At 37.6% G+C, this 22,167-nt stretch overlaps 1 long non-coding RNA gene across 1 annotated transcript; it reads right to left on the bottom strand.

The window, feature by feature from the left end:
- Positions 1–2,681: 2,681 nt before the first annotated feature.
- On the bottom strand, positions 2,682–12,895 carry LOC113970846. The gene is made up of 2 exons (XR_003535355.1): positions 12,738–12,895; positions 2,682–2,790 (listed from the first exon to the last, which is right to left on the bottom strand). It is a non-coding gene; the product is annotated as an uncharacterized LOC113970846 (long non-coding RNA).
- Between the last annotated feature and the right edge of the window lie 9,272 nt (positions 12,896–22,167).

The following is a 22,167-nucleotide window of genomic DNA, read 5'->3' on the forward strand; positions in this document are numbered from 1 at the left end:
TCTCTAAATGAATATGTACCATGCTGGTTTTGGGGTTCTTAATTTCATAGGTTAATCACCTATCGTACAGTAAAATCATTTGTGTTTACATGGAGTTGCTATAGCATTATTGTCTGTACTCTGATTACACCTATATCCACCAGAGATTTCTAATTGTCACTCTTTGGTTTATTAAATATTGATTATCTATAACTATTTTTGATACCCAGACATGCACTGGGAATCAGCAAACCTTTTTGCATAAGCAAATGATTAACAGGGAGCCTTGCAATATAGAGCAGACATGAGGATTTATGTAGTATAATAATGAGAATATGAAATTTGGGTTTATGTGCACAGTGAGAAAAATAAATATTGAAAGAAAAACAATAAATATTTTAAACTGAAAGATTACTTTGAAACACTAACGGACAGCCAGCTTATTTGATTAAACTAAGTGCAGGAGAGTATTTTACAGTTTCTGTAAATGAGTTGTTCTGTGTCAGTACATTTTTAGCCTTAGAGAAACAGCAACCCTGCAGTTGCATTTCACTCACTGGGATAACAGATGACAAACATCCTCCTTCACTACCTTTAACTGTTGAGTAGGATAGCTTCCTATCTGGCAGAAAACTTCTTTCTCCATGGATCTGTTCTTTCATAAAGGTCAGCATAGTCTCTGCTTCATCTTTGTTAGTTTAAAAAAAAAAAGAATTCAGTAAGTATACCAGCATATTTGCTAACTCCTGAGTTCCTAGGGCATTTTTTGCCCTTCTTTCTTAAAGAATTAAAAAAAGAAAGAAGAACAAATGAGAGAAATATATTTCTCATTGAAAATGTTTGCTTTATGATTTCATAATATTTATATAACACCAATCTTCAAAACCCCTCACATTGGTATTTGGCAAGTATTTCTTCCATTGTCAAACAGAAAGTTATTTTTACCCAACAATTAAGGTGCTTGCTAAGATGCTTCCTCAAAAATATTTCTTCCCACACAACTATTTTGTCATCTGACTGCTATCATAAAAAAGAGGATAAAGGTACTGCACTGAATCTGAAGGGATGTTTTCAATAAAATGACCTGGTTGAATAAAAATCTGAGCACAGATTCAATTTCTGAGTTTTTAAATGCATTTTGGCGTCCAGATGTTTGTATTAACTGTTAATTGCAAGCTAATTATAAGTTTTAACCACACATTACTTTGTGTCTGAGCTTACTAGTAATGCACTTTATATTTTTCAGACTCAGTCTGATTCATACAGCATACCAATCCAACAAAGAAGCCAGAATTATAACCTTGCTCAGTGTAATTTCAGGGACACTGTGAGCCACACACAAATGTCAATATTATTCTCTATGTATAATATTCCCTTTGTTTGCATTATCCTCAAGCGTATCATGAGGATAATGATAATCACCAAAATTTGGTCTTCTGGCAAACCAAAGGGCAAGATGGTGGAGAGACCAGCAGCAATGTCTGTTACAAGAAGACTTTGAACAAAAAAAGGTTTTTGGCCTTGGCAAAACCAAAGTAACCAAATTCAGTCTCTGGTTAAAATAAGGTCGGTTTTATGTATGTCAAGTGAGGTTTTCAGGAGTCAAACAAACAAGATACTGCCTAGTGCTTCACCCTCCTCCCACATCCCCCAGTACAATACAAGTAAGAGGAAGGTACGTTACTAATTCCACCCTGGGGTGTGATACAGCAAATATTTGTACATCCACCCCCCCCAAATAACAACAATATTTTACAATCCAGAACATATCCCCTGCCTTAAGTAAAAATTTTTCATTCATTCTTTTAAGCAGCCCTTAATGCCCCTCAGCGCTGGCAATTGGGTCCATCAGACACAAGACTGACTGAGAGGGGACCTCATCAGTGTCTAGAAGTATCTGAAGGGAGGGTGTCAAGAAGACGGAGCCAGTCTCTTCTCAGTGGTGTCAAGTAATAGGACAAGAGGCAGTGGACAGAAACTGATGTACAAGAAGTTCCACTTGATTATGAGGCAGAATTGCTTTACTGTGCAGGTGACTGAGCACTAGAACAGGCTGCCCAGAGAGGTTGAGGAGTCTCCCTCATTGGAGATATTCAGGAACTGTCTAGATAAAATCCTGTGCCATGTGATTTAAGATGAGCCTGCTTAAGCAGGGAAGTTGGATGATCCACCGTGGTCCCTTCCAACCTTACATATTTTGTGATTCTGTAGTTGTAGGGGTTTGCTCTTGAATAAAGGGTTAGCATTGTACTTTCTCTTTAACACACATATATGTCAAATCCTGAAATTCTTCCACCTCATGCCTGAGGAAATGTTGTTTTTGGTTTGTAACATTCAACAATGCCATAAACAACAGTTTTCACTGCAAAAATGTGACTGTTTTAGCTTAATATCATTAACTTGAAAGCAATGGTATTTTTATATTTTGTTCTTTTAAAAGTTTTCCATAACTTCTCATTTTTTTAATGTACCTACAGGTTTTCCTCCTTGCAGAACTCTGCCTTAGATTTTGGACACTTGTTGACCTCCCAGGAAAAAAGTGTCTTGACAGGTTTCTCAGTGTACACCCTTGCTCAGTTAGCATTTCCAGCATGGGATTCAACCAGCAGTTCCAGCTAACCTCCTTAAGGGACACTTACTTGCCAAAGAACCTTTTTTTAGCAGTGGTATTTTTTAGTATCACTGACTCTTATTTCAGATCGGTTAATTTTTATTGCAGTCAATTTCAAAACTCCAGGTTGTTCTGAAATCCATTACCATCCGCTATCTGATTTTCTAAGTCTGTTTTCTTTCTGTGTAGCACATGTATTCCTGGAAGAAGGAATGCAATTAGAGGCTTTGTTAGTTTGAGTCAGTAGGAAGTACAGCTTCATGCATCCAGCTCAATGATCCAAACCCCGTTCTTACTTTCTATTGCACAGCCAGATGCTGCATATTTTAATTCCATTTTCACCCCCCAGTTTGCCTCCTGCATTTATTGCCTCAGCTATCTATGCAGAACAATAAACTACGCTTGCAGATAAGGCACTGCATTCTTTGCTGATTATCCCAACAGGGCTAATAACAATGAGACCCTTGCGTCTTTGCACAGCCACAGCAGAATTTCTTTGCACTGCTAATAATTTCTCGGCACAGTATGCATCGAGTATACAGGAAGAAAGAGGAGGAGGTGGTGGGAGTCGGGGTGGGTCAGAGCATCTCTCTCGCTGCCGTGCGGCACCGGGAGCCTCGGCTGCCCTGACGCGAGGGTGGGCACAGTCCGCGCAGAAGCACCTCGATGTATACCGGCGTCTGAGCAAAACACTGGCTTTGCCAGAAGACAATGTCAGAGCCTCAGGTCGAGTTTAGGCTGTATTGTTTGACAGGGTTTACTGCTGACATTTTAAAGACAGTTCTGGCTCCCTCTCGTGGAGGATGAGCCACAGGCAACGTTTTCCCTATGCAGAGGACATACCGAAGACACGTTTATATATTCCTGGTCCTAAAGTGTACGTACTAATAAGATAAACTATTTCATTAAAGAGATCAAAAGGACCTCACGTTCTGATTTCTAAAAAAATAGTTCCTTTATCTTCACTATCTTCCTACAGTAAACCACCCCACTCAACAGCACAATACTGCATTTCTTCATCAAACTTCAGCAAAGCTTCACAAGGTTCCTTTCCCTCCTCAGTACTTCCACGACTCTGCCTATCTGATATCCACCTTGCCACCAACCTCTAGCTCCTCCGTGCACCAGACCTGAAGATGGAAGACGCTCTTCTTGCCAGAGCTCTCCCTCAGCACTCAGCATCACAAAAATAATGACTACCTTTAAAATAAACAGAACCAATATTGAAGACAATACTTATATTTCATTCTTGCAGTTGTTTTCTGAGATGTTTCAATTTTTTTTGCCGTGCCTCTTTCATAGGAGTGCAATAAAAAAGTGACACTGCAGTCTGGTAAGGGAATAGCTAATGTCATATACAGAAGTAATACAGATTTTCTTTTCCTTCCTTCATATTTCAATTCAGGTCTCCATTGATCCATAAAATATGACATCATCTTACTAAATGCTCATGTTTATTTGATGGTTCTTCATGATCTGAAGTCCTTTATTTCCTTCATTAAGCAGAAGAAAATGTAAAGTGAAACAAGAACCAGTGGGAAAAAAAGGCATCATCCAGACTTAAATCCTTACCAATGGCTCTCACATTGAGCTTGATTGGTGAGATAATACCTTGATATTTCACTTCCACATTAAGTTTTCTATGTGATATTTATATGAGGTATTAATTGATATGGCATATCAAAATAAGCAACAGGTCAGAATTCCACTACGTGCCATATTCATCACTGCACTTAAAGTAAAAACCACATGGAAAAACTCAATTTTTTTTACAAAAGCTATTTTTTAAAAAGAAAGTTGTACATCCTTATAAATACAAAAAGGAAAGTAATGGCATTACTGGCATCACAGGAGTGTTCTGTAGCACTTAAAATGCCACTCACTAGTCTTACTGCTCATTAATAAACTATAGCAAGTAATTTTTATGTGATGTGTTCATTTTTATCTATATAGCAGTAATAGATATTGCAACTGATAAGTAAAAAAAAAATCCACAAGACTGTCAATAAGAGAAGTGTATGATTTTATGCAGAAGCATCCCTTAGAGGAGGGTTACTTGCATTTTTCCCAGCCTCCACTGGCCTCTGTGTGTTCCAGCACATGTTGAATATCCCTCCATGTCTGCATAGAGAACAAATAAATACAACAACTGCTTCCTGGGAAAGTGCAGCCAAAATAAGTAATATGGGTGCTCTGGGAGAAAGAGTGGACACTTCCTACCTCTCCCACATGTACTCTAGGCTTGAATATGTCTGTATAATCCAAATCCAATCCACAGCAGGCTACTTAATTATCCCAAGTTCAACTGTTCAGTTAGCCTAATCCTTCATACTGTGTGAACACTCATGCTAGCAATAACGTAAATAATAGTAACACTGAGCATGGTGTCCCTTCAGAGAAAGCAATAATTTTCATTTGAACTTCTGTACTAGTGAAAAACCAAACATCTTTTGAAAATTCATGCCCTTCATAAATTTAAGGTGTTATGGTGGTAATATATTTTCCCTTACACTTGTTATGTGTTGTATTTTCAATTTTTAATTTCCAGAAAAACAAATACCCCTTGTAAAGAATCTAATTTGCAATAACATGAATCTGTGAAAGGACAAATGAAGATTAATCAAGAAGAACAACATACCTTCATTATAGTTCTTGTGACTGGTCTTTGCAATGCCTTCTTTCAGTATTTTGAGGCAATTCACAATCAGCAAATTCACATCTACCAGAAATTTAGCCTCCTAATTGGAAGAATTAAGTGGCAAAACTGATGCTGCTAATGTTGGTGGTTCTCAGGGAGCCAGAGCTCTCAGCAAAGGTGACTTGCCCAGAATCATATTTTTTCTGGCAAAAATATTTTTTAAAATATGATATGAAAGGATAAAACAAAAAACCAAAACAAGCTGAAAACCCAAGTGTGCCTCCTTATTTCACACTTGAACATAAACACAAATTACATAATGCAAATTGTTCCATGCATAAAAAGAAATTTGTGAGAGGCTTACAGGAATGTCAAAAATTATGCATGTGTCTTGCTAAAACCTCCCAAACTCCGATAAAATCACTATTTTAGGTTTCTCACCATCATTAAAGGTCAAGACAATATTTTATTTGTATATAGGTAATCAAATTATATCTTAATTGCTTGTCAATAGGCAACCATTGATTTTAAGATGAGTAATCAGCTCTTGGAGAAAAAGAGTAAACTAAACAAAACCAGGAATTACCAGTTAGTTCTTTAAATAATCATTAAAATCAAAGAAACACTGTTTTCTCTCACCAGAAAACTACTCCTTTTAAGTCCCAGCTTCAAAGAATCACAGCAGGTACATTAGTGTGGTTTTGCTAAATCAGTTCTTGCTTTTAATTATGTAGAGGATATAAAAATGCTTGTATGAGGGGGAAAAAAAAGAAAGTGAGTATGAGAGACAACCTGTAGTGTATTGTAAGTCTTTTCTATAGTTCAGGACTGGAAAGTACTATTAGGCCATTTTATTTTGTCTTCTACAACCTCCTAGCAACAGTGTTTTCATATTATTCTTACAGCTTTTTTTTTTCAATCTCTACCATAACATAGGCTAAAGGCTAAAATACAAAAATGTGGTTTCTTCTGTTGGTTAGAAGCCATCTTCCAGAGACTAGCCCAAGTTATTTGCAAACTAATTACATGCATCAATCACCCATTAGTTTATCTAGCTCTTTCCCATTGTGCTCAGTCTCTAGATTTATCTATGAGTAACAGTCTCATTTTCCCTCTTTGGTAGACAAAATTCAGCCAGTTAACTTCCTTTTGCGCTAGAGGATCTATGCCCCCTTAATGTCAAGTGCCTGCATCTGTTCTTGTCAACTTTTATTTTTCTTGTATATGCTCCAGTTGTCTCCTTCGGGATCTGTATTTCAACAGCGTCTTACCACTAATACTTCCTCTCTTCACAGGAGATGTTTTTTCTGATGATCTGCCAATTCTCTATGCCCAGAAGTGAGAAAGTGATCTGGCATGATTATTCCTTAAAATAAGTCATACAACCTGGCAAGGAAATTAAACCAAACAGTTTTTCTACAGAACATGTCAGACATCTGTACCCATGAAAGAAATGTAGGAATCTGAAGAGAAGCCTCTAAACATGTTAAATGTGAAGTGTGATTACCTGGGCCAGTTAGCGTAGCTGAGATTGGATTGGATAATTCATGCAGGCTGGATGAGTGGCAGAGTAAGCCTGGTGGAGAAGAGACATGCTGTTGCCTTGTGCCAGGAGAGGACACCATTCGCAGAGGGATAGTGGAACTTTTTATGCTGCAAGTGACCTGGTGAAGGTGAGGAGACAGCATCCTGTCAGAAGAGTTACCTATACAGTTGTCCAAAAGTCTGTCTCTGTTGGTGAAGAAAAGCAAATTCTACTCATGATTGCAGGGAAGAGTTTGGCAGAGGATATGAAGAAAGCAGTGAGAGAAGACTTCGAATGGTCAGCAATGCTGCTAGGAGAATCAGCTGTGCATACATAGGCAGGTCAAGTAGTAGACTCATTATGTGATACTTTAACATTTCTGGGGAAAAAAAGAGGAAGAAGAGCAGTGGACACCAAGACAGAAGACACTAGTTTCAAGGAACTGACTGTATTTCACTGGCAGAAAAGAAGTACACCTTAAAAAAATTTAAAAAATTGAACCATTCCAAAAAAAAAAATGAGGAAACTTAAAAAGTGATCACTTATGGTTCCTCAATAATCTGAAATCAAGAAAGTATATAACACGAAATGAAGGAGGAGCAAAAGTCTTTTTGAAGCATGAAGCCAGAATGAGGCTGTCCAAGGCACAAGGCAAATGTCATAAAGGACAGAAGAAAATGCACTGTTCATGCATATTGTAATGGGAAAAGCACAGAAAGAGATGGCACAGAAAAAACCAATGTTTATTCATTTCTTTAGAGTCACACTCACTAGTTTGTGTTTTGCTTTTGTATTGGCTCACTCTTACCAGCTGCAGATCTTTCACGTCTTCCCATTGAAAAACTTATTTCTCTTCTCCTTCCCCCAGAACTTCCTTAGCTCAGTGAGTTTAGTTGTAGTATTTATCCCGTCCTACAGCATGGATTATACCCTTTACAGTTCCATGGCATCTGAGACCTTAAAAGTAAGTCTCCATCACCAATGCAATACACGGGTTAGCATGGAACACAAACCAGACGCTTGCAAAATATGTATTCTACTTCTTTCATAGCGTTCTCATTGACAAGCTTGTTTGAAATCTGAATTCTAAGTCACGCACCCAGCTAGTTATGCATTGCCTTGGCCATATTTCTCTTACTGTACAAGCATGTCATAAATAACAATAACAAAAGCCCTAATAATGCCAAGACAGATTAAATTTACTGTTTCCTCTCTGTTCAAATGATTTTATCCTTACAAAGAAAGAAATAATACTGGCTCAACACAACTTGTTGATTATAATTCATCTCATTTTGATCTTTCAAGTACTTAAATGTCTTTGAAATTTTTATTCCAGAACTTATCTGGAAATTGTAATTAGTTGACTGGTCTACAATTGTGCACCCACATCTACTTTTCTCTTTGCCTTCCTCCTCTTTCTTACTTATAAGTTTTCTCAGCACTTTCTCTGTCTTTCTCAAGTCAGTAGACAGCGCAAGCAGCTCTGATTTTCAAACCATTTTGAACAATTTTAATTTGATGGCTGATGCAACATGCTGTCTCTTAATTGCTGCCATAAATTCTATTATTTGAGAAGGACAATAGCTCTTAACAGCATAAGTAACAGATATACTTCCCTACAAAGATTATTTCCAAATAGCTCAGAATCAGAGCCAAACAAACTTGTTTTCATTCCCCTGTTGAAATTAAGACCATTGGTACAAAACCTAAAAGTTTGCACTTCACGTACAGTAAAAAATGAACAAGAATATGTTCAAGTAATCAGTAAAAATTCAATTAATCTTTTATATAAGGGTTTATCAGATAACCTATTAAAAATAAATAAAGAAAAAAGACTGGGAACAGACAGTGAAAATTATTAATATATTACAATATTATGTTTACACTAAGGAAGGTCAAAAAAAGACAAAGATACTATACAATTTATTTCATGGTATTTTTTTGTTTTCACTCCTCATTTCTTAATCAAAGGACTTGAATAGCCAAATACTTCTAATCATTACACTCCCAAAAGTAGAACACAGAGTAGCCTGAGAAAGGAGTCTTGGCTGAAATCAAAGACAAGAAAATAATCCATATCTCATAACAGATGTCTAGTCTTTGACACTTTAGATATTCTTCCTTCATGCTTGCTGATTCATTTCTTGACTCTGTCTTTTGTGGAAGTCTCAGCTAAGCAGTGTCACAACCTTCACTCATATATCTTTTTGAACAATAATATAATTTTTACCTAGTGCTGACAGGTTGTCATCTTTCCCCCAAGAATTCATACTGAGAGATGCTGATCTTGTGGTGTATCCAAGATCAAAAGAATCTGCTTTTGGTTTTCGCTTAATAAGCTAAAATCCATAAAAAACTGTGGTACATGAGATTGCACTGAAGTACTGAAATTCATTTTCATTTACAACTGTTCTCAGTGCAATTCTCTGGTTTTTAACCTTTATTGAAAAAGAAGCTTGTCAGAGAAATCCTTTCCTGTTTGCGAACTTGGAGGATTAGAGCTCAGGGACAATGACCCACCTTCTCCCAGCACAAGCATCCCTGCCTGGAACTCTGTTTTGCAAAACTGGTGCAAGACACAGAACTCAAGCAGCATTACACTACTTCTAGCTACTTGTGACAGCAGTGTTTGACATCCTCTCAGGAGAAAGTCTTCCAGAGTAATTTTGCTGCTCCCAGTTCCTTGTTCTTTCTGCTGTGTCAGGTTCAGAAATGAAGGGTTAGCCTACAGAAACTCTGGGGTTATACTGTCGCCGATTTTAAAGCCTGAAAAATTGTTTTAAAAGTCCATATCTTTCAGACATAGCTATACCCAAAATCATGACAATAAAGGTAAATATCCAGCATCATGGAGTTTTGCTCACATAATATAATCCTCACAAATTAAGCTAGGTAAAAATCTATTTAAAATATATTTCATGTATTAGACCACCCCAGTTCCATGTCAGACTGCTGAAGAAGATGAAATCTAATAAATACAAACACACAGACCCCCCAAAAAATCCTGAGAGTAGGGTGCATATGAAAAACAGCAAATAAAATCATGTAAAATTAATGGTTTGTTCAAGTTTGTTTAATTGCTTTTTTTTCAATTGAGAGAGTAGACTTGGCTGGCTGTAATTATATTCCAGGGGTCATTACCCTTATTTAATGGAAGTTCTCAAGTGCTTTTATGATGGGGCTGTATCACAACAGATATACAAAACACACTACTTCCTTTTGCAGTCACACAAGATCCCCATCTACTCTGCAGAACTTCATGAGATACCATCCTGTAAGCACATAGTGTCTGGAGCAGTGCCTGCTCAACATGATCAGCCAGCTGTCTTAAGGCTGTCTTAAGCAAGAATTCCAAAACCCTTCAACGAACAAATATTTAGAGCATCCATGCCTGCAAAAATGTTTTCTTGCTACATTTTTCAAACCCGCAGAATAATTTTCAGAGCACAAAGGCAGCAAAAGGTCTCTAGAAAACAGCATTCCAACATGTCTACTTCTTTTAAGCTCTGCAAAACTCATACATGCTCTCTCATACAAACTCACACATGGTCATGAATGTAATCAATCATAATTTGTCAGGGCAACACACAGCTAGGGACAGAACTATGAGCACACTATAGTGTCATTCACTTTTGACCTTTGCTGCTTAGAAAAGGGCAAGCAATTTCCGGTTCTGCTCCATTAGGAAAAACTTTCATGAAGAAGGACAGAGCTCTGTCCTTCACAGGATCAGGACACTTCAGACATACTCCTAAGCCCTAAGCTGGTAGAACAGCACCATGTACAGAAAAAAAACCCACGGGGACCAAACCACGCTTGGTTTTCTCTGGCTTTGCCTATCAGGTTGTCTGCAAACTGCAAGGTTTCAGAATTCTTTCTCTCATGTTGATTATCTGATTTACAACAAAGCGCAAGTTTATATTACAGCCACTCCTTCTGTCAAGGCATTGAGTTTCTTTCACCCAGCTGCCAATTTTCACAAAACTTGGAGGAACTGTGCATCTTCATGATAGCCAACTTGCTGTCCATAACAACCAATGAAACCAGCATTTTAGGATAAGAAGGTACAAATCCAGTGAGAGCACTGCTTAAAAGATAGCATTAGGCTGACAAGAAGAGGAGGCTGCAGTGACAATGCAGTATGGAGAGACGGACTCTTAACACAATATATTTGCATATAAGCCAAGTACTAACTGGCTTTAAATAAGCTCTCTTCAGTAAAATACTGACAACAACTAAACATTTCCAAAATTGGTTTAAGTTGATTATAGTCCTAAGGTCTCGGAGTCTTGGTTTTAACAATCTTATTTATTCTATTCAGCCTTAGAGATTGTTTTTTCATGAACACAAAACCTAAAATCTCATTTATTTTTGTCACAGAAAAGGGTTGATATGATGGTTTTCCAATTCCTATACAATCATTTACTAAAAAAGAAGAAGCTCTAAGGGAAAAAAACAAAGATTATAGATGTTTTGTAGTCTGTGACTACATACAAAATGTTACTAGTAATATGACAGGGGTTTTTTGCATACTGGTAATTGGTTAAAATCCAACTGTACAATAAATTAAGAATGTATTACATGTATAAAATCCATAGCAGGATTCTATCAAATAGGAAAGTAAAACCTGTGCTTTTTAAGAGACACTGAAAGAAGCTTTTGTAATATTCAGACAGTAGGTATTAGTTGTGGTCTAACTATGAAAGAAGCTCAACAGATTTATGTCCAACAACTCCTGTATTATAGTGTGACTTAGTGCCGCAAGGAAGTAGATTACTTAATATATGAATCACTGAAGTTTATAAAGGAAGATTTCATGTCCTTCACTGTCAGCACTTCACACCCTCATATATCATACTATTATGACACCACTGCTCTGAGTGGTGAGGGTAGGCCTGAACAGATTTGTAGTCCAGAATTTTAGGATTAACTAGGAAGATAATACGTATTCCACAAAGTAATCAACTTCTGCACAGGTTGATTTGTTTATTTCTTCTAATTGCATTCTTCCCAAGAATGCAAAGTATGGATCCAGAAGGAGGCACCTGTAAACTATAGCACATTAGGAAATTTTGGTTCATTTGGAGGGAATTAGTAGAAGTTAAACTACTATAAAAACTCATCTAATCCATTTGTGAAACACATACAATTTCAGATAGCTACATACAACTGAAGGTCAGATTGTTATAACCTCAAATAAAGTATATTACACCTTGTTAAACTGGAATCCATTAAGGACATGGCCTAAAACAGCAATGAGCTACAGGGAAAATTTCATACCCACTGCACTGTACAAATTCAGTGTGCAAAGCATCAGCCATTTAAGTTTCCAAATTGGTGAGACTACAGCTCCTGTTATCAAAGCACAGTATTTGATGTAATCCCCCAAACATGTTTTATAGCTAACAAAAAGGTAAACATGTCTATGCAGAATTTGACTTTGCAGACTAGCTAGACTGCTAAGTTCCAGTTGGTATGTGTTGGCCAAAATCTGTCAGACTAAACAAGCATTGCATAACATGTCTCCCCCAACCTCTGAGCTGTGCTCTAGTCACCTAAATTAGGAGGCAGAAGACAGGAACTCAGAATGGCTTGGGAATTAGTGGCTTTGCAGATGAGTCTGAATATATATTCTCACTTTTTGGCAAGTTGCTGAATTTAGGCAACTTTCTTTTGTTAAAGACCTAGTCAGAATTCTCGAATGTGACTTCAGAGATCAAAAACTGTATTAATCAAAATGTAAGATCAAAACTGTATTCATCTCTATCACAGAAGGGAGATAGTCAAAAGCAAAAAGCATTTTTGCTCAATAAATCTTCTTTTTCTAAGCTCAAACAGTATTTGTTTTACAAAACCGTCTGAAATAACATGGCATCTTGAGATGTACAATTATTCACTTTAACTAAAAAATACCAGGTACTTTATGACCACCACTATCACTCAATACCCAAGGGCAGATTTCAGAAATTTTTTGGCTTACTGACCTGTTTGACTTGAAGCTCCATCAGAGATAATAAATGTATAACAGAAATAATTATTCTGGTTTCTAACTGGTCTTCATATCCCATAATTATCTTCTACTTTGTGAAAACATGGAGCATTACTTCTACCTAATGGGTCATTTTCTTCAGGGTAAGTGGCAAATGACCCATTAGATAAAAAAATAATTATATCTGCATGCTTCTTTTTCTATGTCAGAGAAACGACTGGGAGGACACTTAGCAGTGGTAGTTCTGAGTGTGTAGTCACCACATTAGTTGTTAATGACAGCACTAAGCGACAGTGGCAGTTGGATGAAGCAGTTACCTGCATAATAATCGTTGTGGTGCATGCCACTGGATTCAGTTAGCAACACACTTACCAGTTTATCTGGTTATCACTCTACAAATCAAATGAACTATCTTTCAGCCTTGACACTTCTACTGATACTACCTATTCAGAAGTATGTATCTCTGAAATCAATCTGTATTCATGCCCCTACAAGTGCAAAAAAATTTATTATCTCGCAAATGGCACAGAGAGGAGAAAGCAAATAAAATTTTCATTGGTTATTGAAAAGGAGGATTGGAAATCAGACTGCTTTTGATAAAGGACAACAGCATGAAAATGTTTCCATCAGATGCAACACTTTTTATTTTGGGCCTACCAATATGGAGCAATGAAGCACTTTCCATGAGCCTTTGCCACTTATTTCTCTGCTATTCCAGAATAGACATCCTTCTTTCCCACCCTGTTGCAGGCACCCTCAAACAGCAAGGGAAGGGCACCCTTTAACATGTGCGCACACAGGCACACACTGGCAGATACCTGCAAAAACCAGCACAAATATTTGCTACAGCTGACAGATCACATCAAGTTTTAACTAGAACAGTAAAAATGTTTTGTGTGAGCTATGCCAATTTTCTCCCACTTGTGAGCAGCTAGAGTGAACAAGTTACATCTTAGCAAGTATTTTCCTTCAGTGCCTGTCCTCCTTTCAGAAGTCAAGTAACCAGTTTTTACTTAACTTCCTAAAATAATCTATCAATAATATTTTCAGGCTGAGAACAGACACACCTTTATTCAGTTTAAAAGTAAAGGAATACAAGAATAAAGCAGCAGCCAAAAAGCCATCGGACAAACAATTTTACATATAACTAAAGCTAAGCATTAGGGTCATCCTGGGGGCTTTTGCTAGCTTAAAAATCCTATTCTGGTCCACCTCCTCCTCTCCAAGTAGCCTTGGAAGGGAAACAAAGTCCTTCAACCTTTTTTTGGTGAAGGATGACTTTTGGGTTAATCTGATAATAATAGAAGTTAAAGGCATCCTACTTAGAGAAGCATGCTTTATTCACTTTTCCCATACTTGTATTGTGTAATTTTGTTTAATCTCCTAACTCTTCAGCACTTACTAGAGCGATAATAAAAAATAAAACCCACATGTGAATCCCAGTCCTCACTTTCATGAGTACTTCCAATTTGGAAACAATGGATAATTTAATTTTAAAAAGCATGAGCACTGTGGAGAGCAGCAGCAGGCAGATCTCCCCTAGTAAGGAAGGCAACACAGCTTATATGTTGCCTTGCTTTCTTACAAATGAGGCCAAAGTATTCTGCATTCCTGATTGTACCTGAAGCTTTTCCACACTGTCTAGCTTATAGCCTTGTTCCAGAAATCGCTGTGTGGCCCATGAGACAGTGCAGCACAAACCACACCTCCAGACATGCTGCTAAAGCCCTTCCAACCTGACCTGTTTCAGGCACATCTCTCACCTGACTTACCATTTTGTTTAGCTGCTGACTCTCTGGGACTGACATGCAGTGCATGGCAGTCATTTCACATGTAGCACAACTACAGCCTGCCTCACATTCAGAGCAACATGCAGAACACTGCCTGAGTGAAAGATGAGAGTGATTTTCAGACTACTCACTTTTTCCCCTCCTCCTCCCGTGTTTGAACAGGACCAGTGAAATATGGTACCGTAATTTAATAAGGAAAAACCTATGCTGGCTGTGGCCAACACTGTGATGCCAATTAGCACTGCATACATATGCATGCTTTTGTCATTTTACTCTTAAGTAACTTCTTTCCTTGTTTGCTCTGAGTGCAGTGATGCCAACACACTGTAAGAGGTCAAGGTGCTGAGCAGTGCCTCAGTCCCTGGCAGGCACATATGGCCCAGGTGAGCAGAGGGGAAAAAAACAGGCTAGTCCTTGAGTTTATCCAAAGAGGATCTCCAACATTTTCGTAACTGTTGCAGTGCAAAAATCATGCCCACTTTAACTTCTTGCTATTTTTTAAACACTATTGTAAAAGTAATATCAATATGCCATATTTATGGTCTTCAGTTCCTGCCTGTGGTGGGGCAAGATAACCACAAAGTATTCTCACACAGTGTTTTTGGAGGGAAAAGGAAAATGCTGTAACCTTCTACTCCTCTGCATCCATAGATGGTGCAGAAAATCTGGGAAGCTGCATTGACAGCTCCCTGTGAACATAGTACACCTTATCATTCCTATGGAGCCAGTTCCTTTTCTGCACTCTCAGGCTGGCGCACCAGGGTGTGCATCCCTGGTGCACGTCCTGGGCACGGGACTGAAAAGAGAGGGAAGGAATTAATAAGTTTGTTACCAGCTGGTCTGGCCCTCACCTGTCTTTGGATACTCCCCCTGATTCTTCCTAAGGCACTCATCCAATCTGTGCACCAGGGCTTAGTAGTGGAGACTCCAGCCTTGACAATACTGAGCACTTTTTGCTTTTCTGGACCTGGCAGCTTTTAGAAAGGCCTCTAGAAAAGGGTGAAGAACAGATTTAATTGGCACCAGAAGGACCTAGGAGGTAGGTATCCCACTGAATCCAGACATCCAAGGAGTGGAAGTGAGTATCCCATTTAATTTTCTATAGATGTGCCTTGTGGAAAATGCCTTGATCACTTTCTGAAGCTTGGGTTGGAAACACCTCCCCAGGCAGGGAGCAGAAGGCTATCCTCCTGTTCCCCCTCCCTAATGAGGCTCCCTGTCTTGTTATGACCACAGCAGGGTAGATCTCCATCTCAGATTTAGAAAAGCTTGAAAGGTCACTGTAGGGTGTAAGTTTTCTTGGCCAAGCTCCTAGGTAATTTGCCTACCAGAAGTTACTGGCAATAGGGGGTTTCTTTGCAGGGCAATGGCTAAAAGGATATCTTTTGACAGAGTCAGAGAGAGGCAATTTTCTAGTGGCTTAAGCCTGACTCCAGCACCCGGTTAAAGGTTATTCCAGAATCCTTCCCCAGGATTTCCCTCCAGGAAAATGGAGGGGACAGTAATTTTAGCTTGTGCTCCAGGATCTGCAACTAGTGGAAGTTGTCCATACATCTCCTTTATGCCTCAGTCCAAATCCATGGAAGCAAATTTGATGTATTGACCTGCTAGTATATTCACCAATAAGCACTGGGGAAGACTTTTTGTCCAGGTTCACAAGATGTGTTATAAGCACCACTGGTTAATATCTGCATTCAAATAAGACCCTTATAAGCAGAGAAGGGCATAAGAAAGATTGAGTTGGGGCAGGATAAATGCAAGAAGAATGTCACATGGATTTGAGACAGGTATTTTTGCCAGGAGCACCCCAAGTACGTGTACACTTAGTACCACACTTCTGTACCAGAAGTGCCTTAAGGGATCATAAGACAAATGCGAGAACACTGTGGCACAGGGATCCCTTTCTAGGGTGCTTCTCAGAAGCAACTAAAGACAATGTACATGATGCCATGATGTCTCCAAGGCTTTTCTTCTGTGGAAGAAGATGTGGCAGTTCTAACACCTTGCAAAGCACTCCTGATTTAGGGGCCCAGGTTGTCAGTAATGGACAAGCACTCCCAAAGAGACCCATATCCCTCTGCTGAAACCCTTATTCACCTCTATAAATGTCCCAGTCACACAATCTTACCTAGACACATCTTCAGCTGCCTTGCTCACAGCCTTGCCCTAATCTTAACCATACACAGAAAAAAGGCACTAAATTGTATCATCTGGGGCAGAAAAGATAACAGACAGCACTGGGTGTGACACACAGAAAATGCCACAGCTTCTCAGTGCCCACATAAAAACACATCAGACAAAACAGGTGGCAAAATGGAACTCTGCCTGTGAAATGACTTGTGAATTACTGACAAGTTATTTTTCCTTCCAAAACTGTATGACCCAGAATCCCAACAAATAAGCCATGGATAAGAAGTAAGAGATATATGGTATATTTCTTCAACAATTCCGGAGAGAAAGGGGCTAAAAATTGCTGGGTCAGGAAACCTTTACTATTGATATACCAACCTTCATTAGCTGCCCCTCCTATTGTTGTTGTTTCTGCAAAATTACATGCCTTTTTAATACCTTGAAAGAGACTCAAATCTGCAACATGAAGTGCGACATTCTAGAACATGTTTCTGAATCACAACAGCCTATTAAAGACTGATTAATTAGACAGTAGTAATTGCGGACATGAGGCAAAGAGAGTCTTGACAGTCACATTTAGCTTTGGTTTTTCTTCATCATTTTGAAAATTGCCACTGTTTAATATTTTCAGAATAATTTCTGAATGTAATTTAAAACAATTTTTAAAAAGCTACTATTAACCACTCACTCATTTATTCCCTTTAGTTTTATAGCTTAAGTTGTTATTTGATCCCTTTTCTGTAGGTTAGAACAATTTCAGATCACTCTTTTGAAGACAGTGTTGTTACTCCTGCTGAAGGAGAAAACACAAATCAAAGGTACTAAAAGGCTCACAGAACAAGCACACACATATCCATTCACTGTTTCCAAGTCAGCCCTTTAAAATGGATATGGTAAAACAAAAAATACAGTACCTGCACACTGTTCTTACAAAATGCTTTGGCTTGATCTTCATGTAATATATAAGTGTACTTTGTTAAAAAAAAGAAATTCAGGTCTCAGCATGCACCAACTGTTTTGATTTGCCAAGTGATGTTTGTTGAGCAAACTGCATTAACACATCATATTTTAATTGTAATTTTTCTTCTTTCTTAACCATTTCCTCCCACTATAACCATGCACAGATCTCACACTTGCTGCAAACAATGGAGAAAGACACATTTGTAATGGCTTACACTACTATTACAATGTAATTTGTAACCTTCAGAGATAGATATGCGTTTGGAATTATTTTAGGGTGACTCTGGACAGCAGCAAAATAAATGTCAGAGATAACTCAAATCTTCAAAGGAAAAATGTTCTTTTTTCATTCAAGCTTCAAATCTGCAAACTAATATTTTGCTTAAAAATAAACATGTAAGTGAGATATGCTTAAATTGGATTAAAGAGACACACGCTTGTGGGATTGGACCCACAAAGTCCACACAAGAGTTCTCTGCTTCAAGTAATTTCTTTCTATTGATTGTTTTTTTATTAAATCAGTTTTAAGAAGACTTCCTCTTCAAGATAATTTACTACCATGCAATAAATGCAGCTTCTTGGTGGTAAAGAGTACATTTCATAAGGTTTTTTAAGTGCACGGATTTAAACATACTGCTGGACTAAACAAATCAAGTAAAAGTTGATCAAGTAAAACTATACCAAGGCTGGGAAGAAATGCTTAGCAAAATAAAAAAAACCCTGAAATTCACAGAATTCATTACATTTAAGTTTGTTTTCACATTTGGACAAGTTAGCCAGCTTTATGTTGTGTTTGAAGGACACAGAATATCCTTTCCTAAAATAAACATTTATTCAGAGAAGGGATTAAAAAACCAAAAACCAAACCGAAAAATCAAACACTTCTTTTAGATGGAGAAAAAATGTCTTTCAATTAATTTAGTAACAGACTTAAATCTTCAATGGAATTGTTGTAACAGGACACACACATTCACTAATCGAAACCAAAGATAAAAAAAACCCTTTAGGACCTTGTAGTATATTTCCAAGATTTAATGTCTGAAACTAATTCCTCAGGTAGACACTGGTTCTAAAAAATTGCGGATTTAATTTTACTCCCCAGCACAGTGGCTCCAATGACTTTGCTGTAACTTTTCAGGGTGACTCTCTAGCTGCCTTTAAAATCAGGAGGAAGACTTCCAGTTCTCTTAAAAAAAAAAATCAAAAAGGAAAAAGAAAAAAAAGGAAAAGGAAATTGAAGAAATGGAAAAAAAAGAGTAATATTTCAGGACAGTGAAGAAGAGAGGGGAAAATTAAAAAGTTCCATAAATGCTTTTTCGTATTGTATATGTAATTTCGTAAAAAAGAGACACCACTAAAAGACACATAGGTTTACTCAAATAATAAAATATAATTGATTATAATTTTGGAAAAGAAGCTTTTAAAAGCACAACACCAAAACCAAAGGAAACTCCAAGACCCTGAAATGCAATGAAATTTTCATAATTTCAATAGGGGTTTATATCTGCAAGGACCAATGCTGGTCCACTACCAAACCTCCCCTCCTCCCTAAAATAGCACTTTTTAAAGTAGGAAAAGCAAAAGAATATGCACTGACAGAAACCCACCCCCAAGTCCTTGTTTCTTCTGTGCCTCACTAAGAAGGAACAGGATTTTCACAATTTGTCCCGGTTGAAATATTCATTTCTCCCACATTCAGTCTCCTTTGAGGCACCAAAACAGACAACAACCAGCTCAAAAGCGTCCACTCAGTGGAGAGGACTGCCCCACTGGAGCCTCTCACTGCCACGGAGCTGATGCAAGCAGAAGATGTGACCCAGGGGCACAGTACCAGCTGGGTTTCAGGCACACCTCAGGCGCCACCAAACAAAGACCAGAAACAATTCTCGTGACTGAGGGAAGCTGGAGGAAAGCCTGATTCAGGCACCGGGCTCTGGGATGAGAACATGGGTAGTGCCCCTGGCAGCCAGGAGTGAGAAGCCTGATTCCCACTACTACTGCCTCACACCGCACCGTGTCCTCCACACTGGTAGTGCTGCTCTTAGGAAACTTCCCCTTCCTAGTGGTGGTTTCTCAAAATACCTTTATTTGGCATATTGCTTTTGATAAAATCTTTATTGGCATCTTCCTGTACAGCAAGACAGGAAGAGAACGTAATGACTCCTTCTTTTCCACAGCTTTAAAACAAAAATTTCCTGTGAGCTTCACACACTTTCACAACTCTTATCTAAATAATTTTCCAGAAATACTGTTTTCTTCTTTTTATTTAATTCTCACCAAAGAAAAAGAGACACATATGTTATATTTGAGTGAATGTAACATATAATTCTGCATTATAATCAGTTTATCAGTCAGTTCATGTGTTTTTGTATACAAGTCATTTGTCCTGTCATTGAGGTGAGCACTGAAAAAAAAATTAGCAACAGTAATTCAAAAACATGGGTGTTCTGGTGCAATGACAAGATTAGGTCCCTTGGTTTTGCCTAAATACAACAGAAGATCAGAACTTCCTGGATCCGAGTATCAATCAGAGTTTTGGGTGCACAATAAATATAACTCCGAACCCCAGTTAATTTATTTAGAGGGAGGAGTAGGGGAGAATATGTCTTCTTCTCCCCATCCCCCATAGTTAATTGAGAATAATTTAAGTGCCAGACACATTTATTCTTAAAAATAAGAACATAATAACAGTGGACACATTTTCCTGAGTCCTATTAGTTTGTGACAACTGCAGAAGGTACATTTTATTCCAAAATGAAATAAAAAATTTATAACTTTTTAACTAATGTTATACAATAACACAGTCAATGGTGCTATATGTTTCCAAGCAGTCTAAAGTCCAATCTAAAGTCATGATCAAAAGACCTTTTCAAGCTGACAAGTAACAGCCACAGAAAGACAGCAACATTCCCAGAAGTATTTAGTCTTTAGAGAACTGAATCTTAACAAGAAATTATGTGCTTTGCAATCATGTAGCTACCCAACAATTTTAGTATTCTATTGGAGGTTTATATGTAAAGCCTGCTTTTCTAAGAATGAATTTGACCAGGTCAGAAGACAACTGGATATCTAAATTCAAACTTGTTTAAAGAAACTATCCTCAAGAAGTGTACCGAACAGAATCATGGAATATGTTCATACATGAACAGATAAAATTACTGGTGCCTTTCAGTTGTTAGCTATGCAGTACCTTCTTTTATTGTTTAAAAAGTTATTTTTGAAAACAATGCAAAAGAAAAAACTGCACACATTTGCAGCAATGCCCTGCCTTGGACCACATCTTTCTAGCTTATTTGGAGTCTTATCAAAGTATTTACATAGTAAAGCCAATATATCTCTTATTAAAACGGTCAGGTCAAAAAATTGTCAAGGTATTATAGAGAAGTGGGAGACCTAACATTTCAGAAATTCTACAGAAATATTTCAGTTTTATTCTCTCGCCAAAAGTTTCACCCCCAGCCACAGTCAAGTCACAGTTTAGTTCAATTCCAAAGGGAGGAGTCTCTATTTACAGCTCAGCACCAACTGTGTTTTCCAAAATGGGCAAATTGATACCAGTCATTTAAACAAGGTAAGTCTCAGACGGGATAAACTTTTATATCTTCAGGAGTCCTTTCATGATTTCTTGATAAAAATGCATTGTTAAGATGATATTCACATAATTGGTTTTATATTAATTCTTCTAATATTACATCTGGTCAATGTCTATTTTTCCTTTAAAAAATATGCAATTACATCTGTGTAACATATTCTCCTAAACACTTGAATTTTATCTCTCTGCAGGTAACCTTTTCAGGAAAAAAACATTGCTAAATCACTAAAAGAAGCACTTTGAAAACAAAGCGCATATAGTGATTCAAAATATTTTTTAAACCACATAAAAGTTACAAAAAAAGCTTGAATATTTTAACACCCTCTACATACAAATATATCAAATAATGTCTATATCACAAGTTTATGCCACAGTCCAGGGTTAGGTCATGTAAGAGGGATTGACTGGGATCCAAACACATGATATAGGCAAAGTAAAGATCACACCAACTATCTGTCACTTTGACTGAAGAAAAAGTTTCCTATACATTTAACAGACTTTTCATCTTAAAAAAAAAATAAGACTCTACCACTACTGAAGAAGAGAGCAAAATTCCTATTAAGACTCCAGCACCTTTCAGAGTCATGTTTCCATTAACGTGTAAAGCTGCTACGCTGACTGCTTGCATCAATCACATTATTTAGAAAAAAAAAATAAATTGAAGCAATTATCAGTCTTCCTGATGTTTCAGCCAGGAAAGTAACATAAGCAAAGCAGCTAAAAAGTTTTCCTTTATATTTTACACCTTGACAATTTACTAACATCTGCATAAACTACCTCATTTTGCGAGCACACATGTACTGTCATAAGAAATTGAAAGAACTGCTTGCCAGAAGGAAAGTTGATTTTGGGGAGTTTTGCATGACTGGAGCTTTATAGTGCAGCTTTTTCAAAATATTTGAGTATTGAAAGTGCAAGTCTCTAAGTGCCAGACCCTAGAAACAGATAAATTT

This window comes from Neopelma chrysocephalum, unplaced genomic scaffold (assembly GCF_003984885.1).
Source record: "Neopelma chrysocephalum unplaced genomic scaffold, ASM398488v2 Primary Assembly neopelma1_22, whole genome shotgun sequence".
Lineage (NCBI taxonomy): Eukaryota > Metazoa > Chordata > Aves > Passeriformes > Pipridae > Neopelma > Neopelma chrysocephalum.